The 19,097-nt window shown below is 44.4% G+C and overlaps 1 protein-coding gene across 3 annotated transcripts in view; it reads right to left on the bottom strand.

Moving 5' to 3' along the window:
* The window catches only part of ANK2 (ankyrin 2), a 296,641-nt gene that overhangs the window by 266,056 nt on the left and 11,488 nt on the right, over positions 1-19,097 (bottom strand). Inside the window, exon 1 of one of the 3 annotated variants that reach the window (XM_068153848.1) lies at positions 7,151-7,256. The exons of 1 other annotated variant lie outside the window; for it this stretch is intronic. The gene's annotated coding sequence lies outside the window, so the exon portion shown is untranslated. Of the gene's footprint in view, positions 1-7,150; positions 7,257-19,097 lie in introns of those variants that run through there. One more of the 3 variants, XM_068153849.1, reaches the window with a different exon arrangement.

The following is a 19,097-nucleotide window of genomic DNA, read 5'->3' as shown; positions in this document are numbered from 1 at the left end:
GTGCCACATGTCTCTCTGATTTCAGCTGCACAGCAGGCAAGTCAGAAGATCAGTAGCCAGGCCCCAGGGTCTGATCCTCCTCAGTGGAGTATTTCCTGCCTGCTGAAGCAGGTGAAACCTTTCACCACTGCTCAGGAAGCGTTCTCCTGTCAGCAGATGCAGCCCCTTTCTGCATCCTGACTGGTTCTTGTTGGACTACTTTAATTAAGCAGCATTCTATCATAATTAGCAGAGTCCACAAAACAGTATATTTATTTAGGTGGCTCAGCAAATTCTGATAACCATAATACAATTTCTTTGGATGCCTTCAGATTGAAAAATAATCTCATTTCCCCTTTAATTGAGTTTTACACTTGCCATAACAACTTTATGCTCAAATCAGCCATTGTATGAAAGACTTAAAACATATTTTCTTTGTTCTTTTCTGTTAAAAGGTTATGCTGTATTTGAATATTCAGACAATATATCTGTACTTTAAAGTGCAGGAAATTAAATGTATTAGCAGAAAACCTCCTCATGACTCCCAAGGCAAAAATCTTCTCTGCTGCTGAGGCTGATAAAGCCACTGGAACAGAGATTCTTAAATAAAAGAATCACAGAATGGTTTGGGTTGGAAGGGACCTCCAAAGATCATCCAGTTCAATCCTCTCTGCAGTCAGCAGGGACATCCTCAACTCAATCAGGTTGCCCAGAGTCCTGTCAAGTCTCACCTTGAATATCTCCACGGATAGAGCCTCAACTACCTCCCTGGGCAACGTGCTGCAGTGATCCACTACCCTCACGGTGCAGAGCTTCTTTTGGATGTTAGGAACAAGACTGTTGCCTCCCCAGTCCACCCCCTAAAATAGCCTTGACTGGACAAGGATAACAAAGCTATTTTCCAGCATCAAAATCTGATCCAGATTTCACAGCTCTTTATACACCTCTGCTATGACCCATAACAGTTTAGTCCTTACAACCTTTTGATTACTTTTTTACTCTTTAATCATTTCACACCACCTTTAAGTATTTATTGACCTTTGGAGATGGTTATTTCATGACTATTTTAAAGAATGGATAACACTTCCGTTGTTAAGCACAAACCAGCAACTCTACACTCTCAGGTATGCTCTCAATACAATGAAAAAGGAGTTTTTAATCTTGTACAAAAGCAGACTATAAACATTGACTGCTGCAGAGGAATCATACATTAAGGATGAGTTTTTCAAAGCTGTGTGATTAGGGAGCCCACACAGCTCCCATTTCAGTTAATAGAAATGGCATGTCTGAATCTCTTCAGCAGTTTTGAATACCTCATTATTCTAGGAAAGGTCTTCCCAGTTTAAGAGTAGTAAGCTGAGTAATTAATTGATAACGCACTATCTCTGACATACAATGGAAGGACTTCTCAAAGCAGGAGCAAGGTTTTTTTAAGATGCCACAATTGTCCTTTGTTTGCTACCCACAGGAAAAAAAACCTCTCCCCTATGCAGCATACTATCTTTGGCAACAGAGCTCTGTGAACGTGTGAGCACAACAACATTTACCTGGGCCCCAGGAAAGGTCCCACACTTTAGGCACTAAAACTCAAACAAAGAAAGAGACCACCCCACAAACAGTAGATGGAGGTTGTGAAATTAAGTATATTCACAAACATTTCTGTTCGCTACTCAGTGAGCACTCTCTTGGAATGACAAAGGCAAGGGACAGGAGGAAGATCTGGGAAGTCCTTCCTGCCCACTGGTGGACACCCCTTAGCTTCCAGAGTACACTCAGCACTTTGGGCTGTGCTGAGAGCAGGGAGGCTGGGGATGTTTTCAGATGGGATCACTCATTGGAGTCCCTCAAGGTACAGACCTAGATGGAAATCACAGTAGAAAAGATAGGATATTTTCCTCTCCCTGGGGACAAACAGAGACATCTCCTGCAGTGGCATATGCCACAGGAATTTCAGTAGCTGCAGCTCTGCATTATTAGTGAGTCATTTCAAAGACTAGAAATAGAAACCTTTTCTTTTAAGTGCTCATACACCATTACCTGATGCTATTATGGAACACTAACAGCTGAACACTGCTCATATCCCAGGGAAAAAAAAAAACCAAAACACTCTTTCTTCAAAATTAACCCAATAATTTGCTCCATGACTATTTTGTATCATCAATTTATGCATTCCCTCTATTGCCTTTCAATAAATGGAGTTCAAAATCCATTTTATGGAGGGAAAAAGAAAAAAAAAGAGACAGAGTTGAAATACTTTCTAAACAGTGTGCATAGAAGAACTTAATGGGGCAGCTGTAGAAGCCCCCAGTGTGTGAATCCCTGGGAGCTGCGAGTGCTCAGGGCAGCGATGGAGCACAGGAGGGAGCCAGGGAAGATCACTTCCTTCAATGAGTCTCTCCAATGCAAGGAGGACTTTGATTAATGGATTTAATTGCATTTGTAAAGATTTCTCTGAATCACAGCAACACATCTTTTAAACTCGTTTGCTGCTTCTCCCCAACCAAAGTTGGGAAAATGTGTAAAGTGAAGCTTTTGTCAGGAAAAAGAGAGTGGGAGAGGATGAAGACATTCCACAGTAAGATGAAATGAAGTTGTCAAGTGACAGTTCTCAGTTTCTAGTTTCACTGCAAAAGCTGAAGGTGGGATGGAGAAGCGATGTTGGGAAGGTGGGAAGGCAAAAGGTTGTCTGTGGAAGAGGTGTTCTGCTGCAAAGCTAAAATAGCATAACTAGCCAAGTGCAAAAGCTCCAAATATACAAACCACTGATACTCTTTCAATTAGAACCTGCCAAAAAATAAACCCATTCTGGATGCCCATGATAGGCTTGGCTGAAAGGAGGCATGGTTTTGCTGATCATGAGGGGGAGACACCGAAGAGCCAGCACCACTGAGGCAGGCTGGGAAGGCTCAGAACTCAGCACTGCTGCACATCCTGGCCTGGAATGGTACATCAAGATTGCAACCATCATGAAGGCAGAACCTTGTCCATCCCACCTCCTGCTCAAAATGCCCAGCACACATGAACACTCCAAAGGGGAGGTTTCCCTCTGCAGCAGCCACACAGCCAGAGCTGCTGAGCTTTGTGACAGGAAGGGAATACATGCTGAAAAGCAACACAGGGCAATCATCCCATTTACATGACTGGTACGTAAGGTGTATGATCAAAAACCTCTAACACCATTCATAAGAAGGTGTTAGATAGAAGATAATAACAACAAAAAAATCCTAAACAGCCTCTGACTAATTGCTCTGCATCATGACCCATTTCTGAGTCCTCATTTATTACAGTTCCTGAAGCAAGTTTCTGCTCTGTGTAATAAACCAGCCTTGATAAAGTTGTTCTGTGGAAACATAAATATTTTTGCTTCCAAGCAGATGATGTCCCACAGATCTTGCCAGTTTATTCTTCTAAGGAAGGGCTGAGATTCTGAACCTTCAAATGTACCTTTGTATAGATGTGTTAATTTGAGTATCAGTTTATATAGTTCAAGGTAACCAAGTCCTTTCCACATGGTTGAGCACTCCCAACAAATGGGGCTGATCTACTTTCAGGAGTTAAATCTGCCAAAACTTAAATGCCTAAATAATTTTAGATTAACAGCAGCCACAGGAGGAGAAGTTTGGATGCCATAGGAATTACAGAAGTAAGTCATAGAATGGGTTGGGTTGGAAGGGACCTCCAAAGGTCATCCAGTCCAATGCCCTGCACTCAGCAGGGCCGTCCTCCACTACATCAGGTTGCTCAGAGCCTCGTCCAGCCTGACCTTGAAGATCTCCAGGGATGGGACCTCAACTACCTCCCTGGCAACCTGTTGCAGTGTTCCAGCACCCTCATGGTACAGAACTTGTTCCTAACATCCAATCTAAATCTCCTCTTCTCTCATTTCAAACCATTGCCTCTCTTCCTATCATTATAGGCCTTTGCAAACAGTCCCTCTCCAGTCCTCATCAGAGTCTGCATTATCTTGTCACTGTTAATACAACAAAATTCAGTGTCACATTTAACAACTGGAAGAGTCTCCGAGTACCAGTTTATAATTGACAATGAACAAAGGCTCTTCTCATAGCTGCCCCAAATCAATATTCAGGATTTACTGCCAAAATTAAAATGCTGCCCTTTGGCTGTGCATGCTTACATACAAATATATTACAGCATGAAGCACACGTGGAGGAGAGGCTTGCCAAGCATGTGTTATCTAGTGAGGTATGGGGCACACACTCATCTGAGTGGAGGGCACACACTCATCTGGTTGATGTGGTCTTTAAATAGACCCTTCATAAGTGCTTGTAACACATTCATCTTCCCAGTGCCCTGTGAAAAAGAAGGCAGTATCATCAACCCTAGCTCACTGCAACATGTCATGACTTGCCCCAGGTCACACAGGAGATCAATGGGGAACAGCTCCTGGGACCTCAGAAATCCCATCTCAATATCCTGGCCATGCTGCCATCCGTCTTCAGCTGTACTTAATACAACTAAATTACTGATGCCAACAAATAGCAGAATCTGACTTTCAGATGAGCTGGTTTGTACAATGAGTCAATCCATAACTTTTGTCTCCTTTAGACACTTAGATAGATGGGCTGTACGCCCAGCATGTTATAATAACCCTGAAAAGCTTTTGGCTAGGACTGCAAACACATTAGCATTAACTTAAATCTGCTGCTTTGTTTACTATATGAGATATCTGCTTCTGCTCTATGGCCAAGTGATACCAATTAAAGGGACCCAAAGACAGAGCTTACAGAGCAGTTTATAGTATGAGAGTACAGATATCCACCAACACAACATTTAGTAAACTTTAGCTGGTATTTATTCCTCCAAAGCATTGCAGTCTGACAGTCACTCTCTTCTTTTCTGGTCCTGGATTTGCCATGATTTACATTCAAAGCCTTCACCAAAAGTTATTAAAAAGCCTTAGAAACTGGGGCCACTCCTGCTGTTTCTGAAATTGATTCATGCAACTCCAGCGTTGCATCTGTGTAACCACAGATTACAGCGAAGTCACCCTTGAGTTAAGCTGTCAGAGAGCAAGACAAGGAAAATCACTGAACATTCTGCTCTTTCAGATGCCGAAACCCATCAGAGAGTCCACACAGCCCGACAGGTACCAGAGTAAATCACTGGGTGGCAGAGGATGCCATTCAGTAACAAGAGGCTTCTCTTATTTCTTTAGAGTTACAGATGTCACAAGCCCAGGAGGGGTCTAATTACACTCAGAACACCCAAGCAGCATTGGAGGTGATAATTTATTGACCATATCAGTGTAGCTTAATGCACAGACTGAAAAGCCAAGTCAAGGTTTGAATCCAGACCGCTGAATTACCCCCGGCTTGCAAGGGTAGGCAGCTCGCTGCATGCCAACGAAGAAGCCTGACAAAACCATCAGCAAGACAAGAATGGAACCACCCTTTGCTTTTACTGGGCTTTAGTCAAAAGATATTATTTTATTACTATTTTTAAATGGCTAGAAACAAGTTCAGAGGTCATTACCAAGACACCCTGCTGGAATCCAGAGTCACTAATCGCCCAGATGGACAGCCAGGGAGCACATCCAAGAATCTATCCAGGTCAGCCCTGGAGTGCCTTTTATCAGTCATAGCCCTAGAATACCAGTTGTGGCCTGACTAGTGCTGGCTTAGCCTCTAAAGGACAGTGCTAACTACCACTGGGTGCCGACCCTTGAGTGGCTCTGCCCCTTTGAAAGCACACAGGTGTGGAAGTGAAAATGGTAATATTAAAAGGTAGCACAGAACGCACAATGGCCAAAACAGAAAAAGTATTTTCTTGCTTTTCTGTACTAACCAGCTCTGACATTTTGTGCTACCAAAGGAAAAGAAAGACAAAGAAAGGTGGGGAGGGGGGGAATAAAAAGGAGGTTTCCAAGCAAGAAGTGCAACAGACTCAGGGATGCATTTTCCAGCAGCTACTGCTTGCTGCTTTGCTTCCAGTACCACCTCCAGAACGATCAAGCCCATTTTGCAGAAGGATGAGAGAAGCAAATGGCAACAGGAGTATTTCACAGGCACAACACCACAGAGTCGCTCATGGCAGTTTAAGCATCCTCTTTGAATGTGTCTTCCCTCAATGATACTCACAAAGAAAAATAGAGTAAAATAACCAAGACTAACTTAAGGGAGATGGATTTACTTCACTGGTAGTAGCTTTTTTCCCCTCCTCCCAAACAAAATGACAAAAAAACACAAGCCAAAGCAAAGATTAAATCAATCTGTGTTTTGAAGAGCTGACACACCCAAGGCCTTACTCAATGCTCCATCCTCACTTCTGCACAGTCAGAATCCAGGCACTGCTGCCAGTGTAGCCCCAAGGCTGTGCATGGTTTGGTAAAGCCCCTCACACAACCTGTCTCTAGATCCAGCTCTTTAATAGCAGAAACACTAACTAGTGTTGCTTGATCGTATTACAAGGGAAATTAAATAGGAAGTAAGGAATTTAATGTGATGCATTGGACTTGATCACGAAGGTCTTTTCCAACCTGTTTAATTCTATTCTATTCTATCCTTGCCTGCTACTCAGGCTCCTGGAGAAGAAAAGAAGGAAGAAAACCTCAGGAACTGAGGACATTTTGATTCCATTGAGTCCTCGTTCACTGAAATGAAAGAATCAGAAGCTCTGACAGTCTCTGCTAGCAAGCCTCTACCATCATGTTGAGAGGAAAATTCTTTTGGACAGCTCTTGACAGAGGATAGAGGATTTATTGACAAATCTGCCTCTGCATCTTCCCAATCAGCACGATGATCATTCTCGTCGAAGGACTGCAGATATGCCGAATTGGGCAGAGCTGAGGCAAGCCCCCTTTCCATGCAGCTCTTCCAAAGATGCAGCAAGAACACCTGCATCTACCATACCTAGACTGCTCCAGGATGCCAGAGAAAAACCTCTCCCCATCTAGCAACTCATGCGGGGGCTTACAATCCAATGCCCCCAGATGCCTGAGGTATTACTTTGCCAGAAAGCAGACTTCCTGTTTCTACTGGGGAAAGAAAAAAGTTCCAATTATCCCTTCCTGCTATTTATTGCAATGGTTTCTTCGTACAAGTTCTAGGGTTGCCACTGAGAAATAGCAGAAACCCAAACCACCCAAGCCACAGACAGCAAACAGAACATCCATACAGCTGCTCTAGAGGGCAGGGGGACCCGGGTAACTTACGCACTGGTGTTTGATTTCCTCTCCCGGCTCCGCATTTCAGAAAGCCTCCCTCCAGAGAGCCGATCGAAGGCTGCCGCAAGCCCGGGCGCAGCCAGCCCGCCTCCTGCTGCTCCTCGGGAGTGACAGCGCCGAGCAGGGAAGCCCTCCCTCCGCCCCTCCCTCCCGCTCCCGGTGTGTCAGAGCCAAATCTGAAACGCGAGCACGTCGGACGGCACCGAGTCCGTTCCTGTCTCCGCCGGCAGCCGCCCCCTTAGCCCCGACGGCGCGGCCACTCGCGGGGCGCTGCCAGGCACAGGCTCCGCTCCCGTCCCGCCCGCGCCGCTGACAGCAGCGGAGGCGGCCCCGGCCCCGGCCCCTAACCGCCCGCTTTAAACCGTGCCCGCCCCGGGGCTGGAGCTGAGCTGATACCCCGGGCAAAGCGAACACGCGTGGGGCTCGGGGGTTTCTTCATGGTCCCAGCCGGCACAGGGGAGGCGGGCGGACAGCCCCATCCCTGCCGGGCTCCTGCTCTGAGCGCGGCTCTTGGGGTGCTGGCTATTAGGGGAAGACGACTGGGCAACCGGAACGATACGGAAGAACCAGCGTCCAACAGACTATGAGCACCACAGACACTCTCGAAGGCAAAATCCTGGGATGGGAAAGGCTGGGAGAACCAGGGAGATAAGGCAAGGCAAGGCGTGGGACTGGGCTGGCAGAAAGCAAATGGCATATCGCCACCAGCAGTGAAACACAGCCCAGCACTGAGCCCCCTGCTCCAACTGCTCCACGTAGCAATTCAAAGGGCTGAAGAGCACAGAACGCAGTGGTACTCCAGTGAGGCTACACAGGCTATTTGTATAGTTTCTGGAAAGGTCACATCACAAAAACTGAAAGGGAGCTTAATCTTGTTTATATCAAGTCACAGCCTTTTTATTCCCCCCCCCCCCCCCCCCCCCCACCTTGCTGCCTGTTTGTTGTTTTTTTTTCCCCCACGAACTTTAAGAGTTGTAAGGAATAAGTTCAATACAAGAAAACCAAAGCTGATCTGATCACAAAGATTTAGGTCAGCTTCAGTTCAAGACCCAACCAGGTCCCAGTTAATTAAGTGGCTGGTTTTCCTCCCCGTTTAACAGAGGGCCACCTTCTCATAACCACATACAGCAATCAACAGCATTTTCCAAGCACAGTTTACTACTCCACCCAAGCCTTCATATTACAAGCACAGATATGAAGTCTCCTTTTTGAGCACAAAAGAAATGGGTGGAACATCACTGCAGCTGAGAAGAGAGTAGGTCAGTGAGGTGATGGTCACTGTCAAACAGAAGGAAATATTCTGGGTCAGCAACACCAGAATTCATTTTCTAAGGGATTTGCAGAAGCTGCCATCATTTACTATGTGGTTTGAGGATGACAGGTAACACTTCTCATCCTTCTTCTAGTATCTCATCACTTCAGTATACAATGGACAGAGTTTGGTATTCTTACAGTTTTAAGGCTTGCTCAGTGCAATAATAGGATCAAATAGCAAAGAGTATTAGGCATTTTCCCTAGCTGTGCAGCTTTCTAAAGCAATACACACCAAAAAAAAACCCAACTCTATATTAAGCATATAAAACCCTGCAGCTCTTCAGATCCTGAAGCCCGATTTGTTTCAGCCACATAAGGTTTGATAATTTTAGTATGAAAACATTAACCCACACATGAAGAAGTAAGAGAAGATAGGCTTTGATGTGCTATTAAAATCAGAAGACTGGAGCAAGAGTTAAAGAGGACAGAAAGTACAAAGAAGCAGAGACTACTTTGTGATGCCAAGTACCTTAGCTCTGGTCAGCGCTACCTGGAACTGGTTCTGAGCAAGCTTTAACAGTTCTCAACACTCCTCTCATTAAAACTGTGAATGGATCACAGTTAAGAGAGTTATGCAGGAATAATATTTATTTTTTTTTTTTTAACAGATCTCTTCCTTTACTTTCCACCCCTCTAAAGTGTGTTATGGTTCCACACCACGGACATAAATTGACTAAAGTGACCTACAACTTCATTCTGACACCAAAGCCAAGTGGCAGCATTCTCCTGTGCAGTCTGATGAGGCTGAATCCTGAAGCACCAAGTACCATATGAAGGAAGGCAGGAATAAAGCAAGCTAGGAAATTGCTGCATTGAAATGTGGCATGAAACATTCATTTGTTTTTTCCTATCCCTCCTTCTCTATTTTCCAGAGACATTTGTTTCATTCATAGCAAATGAAATCGATAATGCTTTTAGCTCTGAGTACAGAGGAGTTCAGCATAATGCTGCACCCCTCTCCAACCTGAACCCTTCCGGAATTAGACAGCAGCAAATCCCAAGTGCAAAAGAGATGCTGGAGCAGGCCCAGCAAGGCCATAGAGGTGGTTTATAAGCAAACACAAATATTATGTCTATACATACAGCAAGACACTGCAAAAGATGGGGAAAGCAACAACGCTTCAGTGCTTCTTAGTGGACTGCAGTGGGTGTCAAAGCAGCACAAGCAAGAGACTCCTCTCCTGTGGGGGCTGTAAGCCATTTTACTAATTAAAGCTGCTCTTCCATGCTTCATTTTCTGATATTTGAGCAGCCCAGTCTGCTTTGATGGCAGTTGCCTTGCCACAGGCAGAACAGAACACACCACTGAGCTCAAGCCAGAGGCTGATCACTCCTGACTCAGATCAGTAACAAATCAAACCCAAACCAACAGGGTATTGCCCAAAGACACTTCTCAAGGAGGACAATGTGAACTTCAGAATGTCTCTTTCATCACGGGGTTAGAGTCTTTCTTACCTTACAACATAGCTAACACAAAGAAGTGGCCAAAACAGCTTGTCACCAACTGGCAGAACGAGGAGCAGTTTTCTCCAGCTAGAGAATGCTTCAAGAGTTTTCTTCTTCATAGTATCAGAGCACTGAAGTGAAGCAAAATACTTCTCTCCAGCACTGATCCCTTCAGAAATAAGCTACCAAATGCCATCTCTGAGAAGAGTCCTTCATGTGCCATCTCCTGAACCATTGCACATGGGATGACTTCCACCTGCCCGGCAGAGCAAACCACAGACTGTGAGAAGTAATTGCCAAATGCACATTAGCTCATGTCTGCACAACAGCCATAAATTACTGTAGATCAGAGCCTTGGGTATTCCAAAAGTGGCTTTGCTAGCTTGGGGTTTTTTTAAGTTCCATTCTTCATCAGTTACTTCCTGAAGACAACAGCAAGCTCAGAGATTCCTCTCAAAAGAAACTGTTGCTAAAGGGATCCATAAGAAGTTTAACAAGAAGCAGATCCATGTTCTTCCCAGAGGAGTCTCCATCTGTAGAAAGTTCAAGATGACATCTACCCACCTGTTTGGGTCCTGGCCCACTCAAAAAGCCACAACTGTTTCCTGATGCAGTTGTGTCCCTGCCCTACCTATCAGTCACTAACCCTAAAACAAATCCCACTGAGTCGCTTTCCTCAGGTAATGGGAAAAGCGAAGAGAAAGCATGGCACTTATGTCCTTGCCTTCCTCTTCCAAAGCCTGCTGGCTTTGCAGGCAGGACAACTGGGAAATGTAATATGGCCAAATTAACAAATGAAGGATGCAAGGAACTCACTTTTTGGTTGAAAGGATAACTTGGAAGAGTTTGTTCTAGACTCATTCCATTCTTCTTCACTGTTGTTTTGCCTTCCCTTTCCTCTCCCTCAGAGCCTTACTGGTAAGAGAATCTAACTTCATTTACAGTGTAGGCAAAAGGAAGGTCTCTGGCATTTCTTACCAGCATTAAGTCTTTCTAATTGAATTTCTGTGCATCTCTGTTTAGTGTTTGGGACATAATTGAAGGAGGTGGTTCCTGCAGTTCAGCCACCAGCATGAGCCAACCTGGAGATTTTCTAAAGCTCCCAACAGGAACAAGAAGCTTTCAGACAAACCTAACAACTCACTGGGGAGCCAGAACCACAGCAGGTCGCTCCCATCACTACACTGTAATCCTTACAAACATTCAGGCCCACACAGATCTGCTCCAGGATACTCAGCAAGACTTAGATTCTGATTTTTTCCCCCAAGGAAAGCTATAGTCTGTTATCACTTCAGTTCACCCTACACACTGTGGAAATCAGAGCTATTATCAGAGATAACAGAATTTACTGTAAAGTACAAAGCTGGGAGGGGGGGGGAGGGAGGAAGGGAAAGAAGGAAAAAAAGAAATCACATTTTTGCTAATTGAGTACAAGTTTTTCTCAGGCTTTCACCTATCCCAAAGGGCTGCTTAGTATTTTGAGGGATTAAATTCACTGCAGAAGCCTTTGGAGTGTGCCAAGTGCTACTTGCCCTTGCAGGCAGACCTTAGCAAACCCAGACTGCTGGAATTTATTGAGAATACTTTTTCCATTGCACTTAAAGGATGGTTGGAATAAAGTGTTTTGAGGAAAAATAGCAGATCCTGAAGCCAAAGAGTAAGGTGCTGGCAGGAGTTGGTGTGAACAGAGGGGGGGGATTTCATAATGTCTTCTATTTTCATTTGTAAATACGCCCCCTCAGCCTACAGATTAATCTGTTCTTTTAAACACAACCTTCTTGTTAAACAGCAACAATTAAAACCCAAAAGTACCCTCCTCAGCACATTATATATTTTAATGGAACTGTCCTTGACGTGTGATATGAAGGCAAATTCGTTTCCTGTCAGCCTGACTCACTCTAATGGACTTTGGAGCTGCAGTTTTTCCACTCCTCTTAAATGACTTGTTGCAATGGAGATGAGTGCTCTGTGTACAGCAATGCCATCTTCTGGCACAGTTCCTGTGAGAAAGGGGACTTGCTGAATACCACGAAAAGAAAGCTCCTGTTTGGGGAAAACAGAAACTCAAGACTCCACAATAAATCTCAGATTTTCCCCTCTCCATTGCACTTACTGTTGGGCTCCAATTGTTCAAGGGGCTGAAATGAAGCAGTGAGAAAGCAGACAGTGCTCTGTAGGAGCAGACTCAGTCCAGCCTGTCTCAGAGGCACACCAAGAGAGAGGATTTGCACAAACCCAAAGGTAAAACACTGAGACTGAAGACATGGATATGTTCAAAGCTCATCAATGCAGGAACCTGGCAGGAAGGGCACGCAGTCAAACAAAGCCAACTTTGCATATCCCTGGGAAAATGCTTTAGTATCAGCAAACACTTCACACATCTGATTTATTTTACTTTTGTATTCCCAGCCGGAAAAATCTATATTAAGCAACAGCAGAGATTGAAAACACGTGCTGTTTATGTTAGGAAATAAACAAGGGCTAACAATTCATAACTTCCTCACAATTCTGACTTTCTCCTGAACCATCTCTACTTGTCTGTGGGAGGTATAGGACAGGGCTTAAAGATTTCCCACTAAATCTAATACCTATGGGTTTTGCCAAAGTTTTCAAGGCTCACGCTGCAGCAAAGACTGAATGAGCACGTCAAATTTTAAGTAGTTCTACTTGGAAATAACACTTGAGGAGAAGCAATGTTGTGGAGTTCTTACTGTGACATTTGAAAGCAAAAGCCCACTCTGGCAATCAGATGTGCTGCAGAGATGCTAATCTTGCAGCTTCCCCCAAACAGCTCACACCTTGCTGCTTCTCGGATACCACCACCCCCAGTAAGAGAACAACCAGCTGGTAAATTACAGCTGATTCCTTTCCCTGCCTGACACCTTCATTCTGCAACTCACCCAGAGACAATGAATCTGTAAGGGTGAAACACTCTGAAATTAATTCTGAGGTGTCTGATAAAGACATAAGTCCAAGTAAACTGTTTCCCACACTAAGTGTGTCTGGAGACTCTTGTTCCCACAGATTCCCATTAGACTAAGGTCAAGGTACAGATAGGCTCCATTCTCTCAGCAGTTCTTACTAGCTGACAAGAATTCCCTCTCAGAAGTTTTCTATTTAACCTTTCACAATATCAAGTATTTCAAGATGAATATGCTTTGATCAGATTCTCTGCTCATGTTCTGACTGACAGAAGTGAAGCACGTCCAGAGACATGGCCTACAGTTCAAGTGCAGCTTTCAAAACTTGTTTTGATTCATCTCATAAGGCATTTGAGAGCCAGTCTATAAAACACAGCCAGAGAGGCACTTGCAGGAAAACAAGATTATTACTGGAATTATCTTCAGTTAAATAAAGTTTATCCTCTGGACACATCTACATAACAACCTCTAATACTGTCCTAACATATGTGGAAAATAGAACAGACAACCACAGTCACTCAAAACATGAAGCTAAAGAGCTGACACAATCAGGTTTGGTTTTAAGGCCCACTCAGCTTAGCATTTTGTTTGCTTCTTCCTCTGTGGGGGAGATCAGTCACTCAAAATAAAATTGCTTGGGACCTACTTGTACGTGTCGAGAGAAGGGCAACAAAACTGGTGAGGGGTTTGGAGCACAGCCCTATGAGGAGAGGCTGAGAGAGCTGGGATTGCTTAGCCCAGAGAAGAGGAGGCTCAGGAGAGACCTTATTGCTGTCTACAGCTACCTGAAGGGAGGCTGTAGCCAGGTGGGGGTTGGTCTCTTCTCCCAGACAACCTGGGACAGAACAAGAGGACACAGTCTCAAGCTGTACCGGGGGAGGTTTAGGCTGGATGTTAGGAAGAAATTCTTCCCAGCAAGAGAGATTGGCCATTGGAATGTGCTGCCCAGGGAGGTGGTGGAGTCACCATCACTGGAAGTGTTTAAAAAGAGACTGGATGAGGCACTAAGTGGTTTAGTTGATTAGATGGTGTTGGGTGATAGGTTGGACTCGATGATCTCAAAGGTCTTTTCCAACCTGGTTAATCCTGTGCTCTGTATTCTACCACCCAAATTCTCAGTCACTGTCTAGTTTTATTTCTTGAGAGTATTTGAATGTTCAGGTTTTAGTAGTCATCAAGCAAGACAGCAAATAGCAGAGTTCTCTCTAGCAAATACACAAAAGCTGCAGATTAAGCAGTGCTCCAGCACGGCCAAGGTGCAGACGTTGGAAAACAAAAGGTGGTGTTTGTTGTGTTTTTTTACCTCAGCTACAGAAAGTTTTCTCAGTGTGAGGAAAGAGAAGATTTCCTCTGCTCTCTAAGAGCTGTAAATTCAACCTCTCCTAAGATTTTAAAAAACCCAAACCAAACAAAAATAAAAGTAATGACAATGAAGAACATGCAACCAATCTCAGGATCTCATTATGTGAGCAGCCTTCTTGCACAGGTTTAATAGTTGCAACCTCTGCTGGCTCTGGCAAAGCTACTGTAAGTGAAGATCTCTCTTCCCAAAGGGATAGCCCATATGTGGAAAAGCTTAGGGAGTACAAACCAAATCAAATCAAAGAGCACTTTAGGCCAAACATAATAACTCTGCAGATCAGTAGCTGAACACAGCAGGTTTTATCCTATGGAGTTACCTCTTCAGAGGCTGCCCAGCTATACCCAACAAGGTGATCTTACACACATGCCTAGAGCACTCCTCATGCAACTCCAGACCTTCTTTTGCCAGGGCAGTGAAAACCTGGGGAAAGCACACCAGGCAGACTGCGATACACAAATAGGACATCTGAAATGTGTACACTCTTCAAATATTTGTCTGCTTGAGTTACATTTCTTCTAAAGTTCATGCATCTGGGTAAACACAACCATTTCCCATGTCTGCTGGTGTCCAAATTCCTCATGAGCAATCCCAGTAATGTAAATTTGGAATCAGAAGTAGAAGTCTTTGTCTTGCCAAGCTGTGTACACCAGCAACCAGTTTACAGTAGTATTTTTGTCTGACAGAGTCAAACATGGGTTCTAGTAGCAACAACAAGCAGCTGTGGTTTGCATCATAGAATGCCTCAGGTTGAAAGGGACCTTAGAGATCATCTACTCCAACCCCCTGCCATGGGCAAGGACACCTTCCACTAGCCCAGGTTGCTCAAAGCCTCATCCAACCCGGCCTTGAACACCTTCAGGGAGGAAACATTCACAACCTCCCTGGGCAATCCATTCCAGAGTCCCACCACAGAGTAACACTAATTGGTTTATCATTGCTGCAGGTTTAAAACAAAGGGAACTAAAACAACTCTGTGGGTCTTGCATTTAGGGTAGCAGATGATGCACCTGCTGCTCTCCACCACATTTCAGAGCTGAGTTTGGTGTCTCTGTTCTCTCTGGAACAGCAGCCTGATGCCAGCAGAGCAAATCAGTTGGCTGGTAAAAGAATGTTAGTGAATGTTCCTTCAAGGAAGCAAGACATGAGTTTTCATCAGGCAAGGATTCATGATTGGTGACACTTCTTCACAGAACACTGAAACAGACTTCTTAAAATACTTGGTTTAAAATTGACACAGACTCCCTTTAAAAAGTCACATTTGTTGCATTCTCTGTTGTGGGTGATACAGACAAATAAAAAGACACTTGCCTAAACCAGGACAAAAGCTAACCTCCTCCAAGAAATGGAACACTCCATTTAGGCTTAGAAAAAGAGGAAAGAAGATTCCTATCTTTCCAAATGTTCTGGTCACTGATGTAAAGATTTCACCTCAGCTTGACAGCCTCACAGTGGAGGAGAAAAAGTCTTTGGTCTAATGACTGGCTTAATATAAGCCATCAACATCCAGATGCAAGACTGCTTCCACTTTTGGCAGAACAGAACCCTCAGCAGAGACATTTAATTACAGTCAAGGGTGACATTGCATGCCCAGTTAGGCTTCCACAGGTTTTCCATCTACAGGAGGTACACAGGGCTGACACAAAAGGCCATTCTTCAGTACTCATGTGTTAGAAGGCTGCCTCCCAGTGCACACTGATTTCTGTGTGCACATGTATAAAACTCAGTCCTTAAACTGCACAAAAGTTATTGGTTTAATTACACATTGAATGGCCTTTGAGTCAACTATCTACTCACCAGCACAAAAATGCAATACAAACACCATCCTTTATAGTTAACACCATGCCTTCCACTGCATCTTCAAGTCAATAGCTCAGCTCTCATCATCTGTGTTACCATGGCAAGCATTCTGCCACACAATTCCATCTTCCTACAAACTGGGACCAAAAATATATATTTGTGTCATCTTCAAATGAGAAGATTTAATTTCTCCCTCCTGTATCACAGTGTGCTTCTGCAAACACATCTATCTTTGTAACTGCATTTAGGTCAAGGTTATTCAGTGACAGCTGCAGTCATCGTGACAGCCACAGATATTAAGAGTTTATGACAAAGATTCAAGAATAAAGTAAAAATCACCCATTTGCCATAAGAAATATTGTGAAAGCAGAGACATTAAAAACTTTCATACCTCAGTTTTCCCTGCTCTAGTCTCTCCTGCTTTCTACAACATGAAAATTAGTCTCTTTAGAATGTACCTTAAATGAGTATTGCCCCCCAGCCGCTCCAGGTAGGTGTATCATTGAGTGCTACTCCAGCCACTTCACTAGAAAATTACAGCCAGGAGGGTTCCTTGCAATTTCTTAAGTACAAAGTTTTTGGCACTACAGCTTCATGGAGTTACAGAATGGCTCAGGTTGGAAGGGACCTAAGAGATCATCTGCTTCAACCTCCCCACCGTGGGCAGGGAAAGCTCTCAACTAGACTCAGCTGCTCAAGGCCTCATCCAACCTGGCCTTGAACACCCCCAGAAAGCAGGCAGCCACAACCTCCTTGGGCAGCCTGTTCCAGAGTCCCACCATCCTTGTACTGAAGAACTTCTTCCTCAGATCCAGTCTGACCCTGCTCTCCCTTAGCTTCAAACCCTTCCCCCTTATCCTGTCTCTAGACACCCTCAGGAAAAGTCCCTCTGCAGCCTTCCTGTAGGATCTCTTCAGCTATTGAAAGGCAACTCTAAGGTCCCCCTGGAGTCTTCTCCAGGCTGCACAACCCCAGCTTCTTCAGCCTGTCCTAACAGCAGAGCTGCTCCAGCCCTTGGATCATCTTTGTGGCCTCCTCTGGACTCACTCCAGCAGCTCTGTGTCCTTCTGCTGGGGACACCAGAACTGGGTGAAGTATTGGAGGTGAGGTCTCAGCAGAGCAGAGCAAAGGGGCAGAATGCCCTCTCTTGCCCTGCTGCCCACACTCCTCTCGATGTGGTCTAGGATATGATTTGCCCTCTGGGCTGCATGAGGGCACTGCTGGCTCCTGGGGAGCTTCTCATCAATCAACACCCCCCAAGTCTTTCTCTTCAGAGCTACTCTCAGCCCACTCTGCACACAGCCTGGATTTGTGCCTGGGGCTGTGCCAATCCAGATGCACATATGCCAACAACTACATCTTTACAATCATACTACCAAAGCCAAAGAACAGACACCAAGTAAACCTTCATTTATTGTTCAACAAAAAGCATTACCCTCTTTTGAGTAAGACTTGATACAGTCATTTTGGTCTATATGCTACAGCTGAGCCAATGCTTTAAGTAGCCAGCTTCAGAATATGGTTCCAAGATTATTTCTTTTGGGAACTGTTTAGTACAGTTCTGTGTAGTATTCTGCAACAATCAGTCCCTCCATGAATTATAAATTAACTCTTTAGGTTGTCCACACAAGCCTTAGAAATTCCATGTGAAATCCAGCTGAAGGAATAATTCAAGGTAAAAATAAGTGTTGACACAGGATTCTCTCTCCAACCTCTGACATCCATTCAGTTTACATAAAGATGTGTTTTGCAACATAAGCTCACATTGTTTATTCTAGATAACCATGGGCAGTGTATTCCACCCAGCAGACCTTAACCAGAGAGGGTTAATAACACATTCTCCACACAGACCTGAAATTGGCTGTCCTTAAGTGAATCCTGACTTCATGACTACACAGCCTAATAAGGGATTTTAAGCTGTAGCTGAAGTGAAGGTGACCAGGTTCCTGAGTTCCTTGTTAAAAGGCAGCAGGGCTGGATAGATAATTATTTTGTGTTCTGGGGTTTGTTTGTCATGGCAATAGAATGGTAGGAAGCTGGGGGGTTGACTTGGAGCTCATTTTTACAGTACATGGCATTTCTAGCATTGAAAATTGATAGATCATAATTAGCATCAGAGACATTTGGACATTACATTATTCATCTCAAAAAAACAACCCCTCAACCTTCCAGCCCATGATGCTGTTGCCCAGAAATTTTCTGTGACTGAAAGGAATCTCTGCACTAATTCTGCAAAACTTTGATGAGAAGGAAAAGAGAGAAATAATATGAAAAAGAAAAGAAGGAAAAAAGAAAAACCAGATGCAATGCACCCATACATTCAGGGCAAACTGTTACAGGGAGGAGAAGTATCTGCTGTATTATTGCTGCATGGTGGTGAGGCACCAGTAAAGCTCAATGTCAAAAGCACCCCAAGGCACTAGTCAAATGAAAGCTCAATGGGACAACAGAAGGAGTAGAGGTTGGCTACCTCCCCAGCTGCCAAATGCCTCAAAGGACAGATCCTCCAAGAGGTTGAAATAACTTTACACTAGCAAAACTTTAAAAGGCAAGCCAATGACACTGCAGGGATGTGGGAGCTAGCTCCAGGTAAAGGTCTAGGTTTTGATGCACCCCTCAAAATGGGCACAGGAAGAAGCAGGCTAACAGGTGCAGAGAATATCAAACTATGTTTAGTTGCAGTGAGGGCTGTGTCAGGTCACATTACAGATAACCAGAGCTTTCTACCACCCCCACCACACTTGCAGATGGAAAGCTCTGCACCACACTTCTGTTATCATATTACAAGTAGCCCTTCGGGCAACCTGGCATTTCTTGATAGACCACCAGAGACAAAGGAAACACCAGCTGCATCAAGTGCAGCCAATAACAAAATCATGACAAGGATTTCTGATGCTTTTGGATCCATTGGCTGTCACCTGAAAAGAAGATTAGAAAGCTGCAGATCCAAGCTGAGCCAGTGAGCTGGCCTTAGCTGCCAAAGCTGCTGGGGCAACACAGCACTACAAACCACACCTGGCTGTCTGCTGGGATGTGTCAGCTCACATCTTGCTGGAGGCATTTGCTGCCATCAACAGATAACCTAAACTGTCTG

The sequence above is a fragment of the Melanerpes formicivorus genome, unplaced genomic scaffold, assembly GCF_026170545.1.
Source record: "Melanerpes formicivorus ecotype bairdi unplaced genomic scaffold, bMelFor1.0.p_v2 SCAF_27, whole genome shotgun sequence".
Taxonomy (NCBI): domain Eukaryota; kingdom Metazoa; phylum Chordata; class Aves; order Piciformes; family Picidae; genus Melanerpes; species Melanerpes formicivorus.
Note: the sequence above shows the minus strand (reverse complement) of the source record. Positions and strands in the feature narration are given on the sequence as shown.